Raw genomic sequence first — 2500 nt, forward strand, 5'->3', positions numbered from 1 at the left:
ATGCCCACACCAATGCCCACGCATCTAATCCGCTCATTGTGCGAGAAACGACCTACCCAGCGAAATTCTGATTCCCACATGTGGGCACTAGGCAAGGGCATCCTTGCAAAGAGCCCACTTCCGATTCCGACGAGGAGTGCACGGCTCAGTTGCCCAAGCCAAGCACCCCGAGCTGAAAAGGCCAAGCCAAGCACTTGTGAGCGGATCAAGACAGCGGGCGATTTGGCTAGGATGCCCACACCAATTCCCACGCATCCAATCCGCTCATTGTGCGAGAAACGACCTACCCAACGAAATTCCGATTCCCACATGTGGGCACTAGGCAAGGGCATCCTTGCAAAGAGCCCACTTCCGATTCCGACGAGGAGTGCCCAGCTCAGTTGCCCAAGCCAAGCACCCCGAGCTGAAAGGCCAAGCCAAGCACTCGTGAGCGGATCAAGACGTCGAGCGATTTGGATAGGATGCCCACACCAATGCCCACGCATCCAATCCGCTCATTGTGCAAGACACAACCAATCCAGCGAAATTCCGATTCCCACGTATGGGCGCTGGGCAAGGGCATCCTTGCCGAGCGCCCACTTTCGATTCCGACAAGGAGCGCCCAGCTCAGTTGCCCAAGCCAAGCACCCCGAGCTGAAAGGCCAAGCCAAGCACTCGTGAGCGGATCAAGACGTCGAGCGATTTGGATAGGATGCCCACACCAATGCCCACGCATCCAATCCGCTCATTGTGCAAGACACAACCAATCCAGCGAAATTCCGATTCCCACGTATGGGCGCTGGGCAAGGGCATCCTTGCCGAGCGCCCACTTTCGATTCCGACAAGGAGCGCCCAGCTCAGTTGCCCAAGCCAAGCACCCCGAGCTGAAAGGCCAAGCCAAGCACTCGTGAGCGGATCAAGACGTCGAGCGATTTGGATAGGATGCCCACACCAATGCCCACGCATCCAATCCGCTCATTGTGCAAGACACGACCAATCCAGCGAAATTCCGATTCCCACGTGTGGGCGCTCGGCAAGGGCATCCTTGCCGAGCGCCCACGGCTTCGGTTTCCGACCTTCCGAATCCCACGTGGGGTGCTATATAGGCTGTAGTCCGCGCCAAGCACCCCTAACCGAAGCCCACGTCCCATATAGGAGGGGAGGTCTTTCGACCCACCGGACTACCCCCCTATATATATGTCTTAAGTCCGTTTTCCAAACTGGCAGTAGGAGACATCAATTTCTCAAAAAGCGTAGTCCCCCCCATTTCTCATCCCGTCAGCAGCGGAAGAGCCCTCCAAGCACACGCAGCGTGCGAGGAACGAGCAATCACCCGCAATTTCATATCCCGCAAGTGGGCGCTCGAGAAAGCGATCCTTGCCGAGCACCCACACCTCGATTTCCGACCTTCCGAATCCCACATGGGGTGCTATATAGGCTGTAGTCCACGCCAAGCACCCCTAACCGAAGCCCACGTCCGATATAGGAGGGGAGGTCTTTCGACCCACCGGACTACCCCCCTATATATATGTCTTAAGTCCGTTTTCCAAACTGGCAGTAGGAGACATCAATTTCTCAAAAAACGTAGTCCCCCCCATTTCTCATCCCGTCAGAGCACGCGCGGCCCCCTAGCGCGCGCGCGGGGGTCTGAAGGTTAACCTCAGTACCCCCTATATATATGTCTTAAGTCCGTTTCTCAAACTGGCAGTAGGAGACATCAATTTCTCAAAAAACGTAGTCCCGCTCATTTCTCACCCCGTCAGCGCGCGCGGCCCCATAGCGCGCGCGGGGGTCTGAAGGTTAACCTCAGTACCCCCTATATATATGCCTTAAGTCCGTTTCTCAAACTGGCAGTAGGAGACATCAATTTCTCAAAAAACGTAGTCCCGCTCATTTCTCACCCCGTCAGCGCGAGCGCGGCCACCTAGCGCGCGCGGGGGTCTGAAGGTTAACCTCAGTACCCCCTATATATATGCCTTAAGTCCGTTTCTCAAACTGGCAGTAGGAGACATCAATTTCTCAAAAAACGTAGTCCCGCTCATTTCTCACCCCGTCAGCGCGCGCGGCCCCATAGCGCGCGCGGGGGTCTGAAGGTTAACCTCAGTACCCCCTATATATATGCCTTAAGTCCGTTTCTCAAACTGGCAGTAGGAGACATCAATTTCTCAAAAAACGTAGTCCCGCTCATTTCTCACCCCGTCAGCGCGCGCGGCCCCATAGCGCGCGCGGGGGTCTGAAGGTTAACCTCAGTACCCCCTATATATATGCCTTAAGTCCGTTTCTCAAACTGGCAGTAGGAGACATCAATTTCTCAAAAAACGTAGTCCCGCTCATTTCTCACCCCGTCAGCGCGCGCGGCCCCATAGCGCGCGCGGGGGTCTGAAGGTTAACCTCAGTACCCCCTATATATATGCCTTAAGTCCGTTTCTCAAACTGGCAGTAGGAGACATCAATTTCTCAAAAAACGTAGTCCCGCTCATTTCTCACCCCGTCAGCGCGCGCGGCCCCATAGCGCGCGCGG

Source organism: Tripterygium wilfordii, unplaced genomic scaffold (assembly GCF_013401445.1).
Source record: "Tripterygium wilfordii isolate XIE 37 unplaced genomic scaffold, ASM1340144v1 ctg159, whole genome shotgun sequence".
Classification (NCBI taxonomy): domain Eukaryota; kingdom Viridiplantae; phylum Streptophyta; class Magnoliopsida; order Celastrales; family Celastraceae; genus Tripterygium; species Tripterygium wilfordii.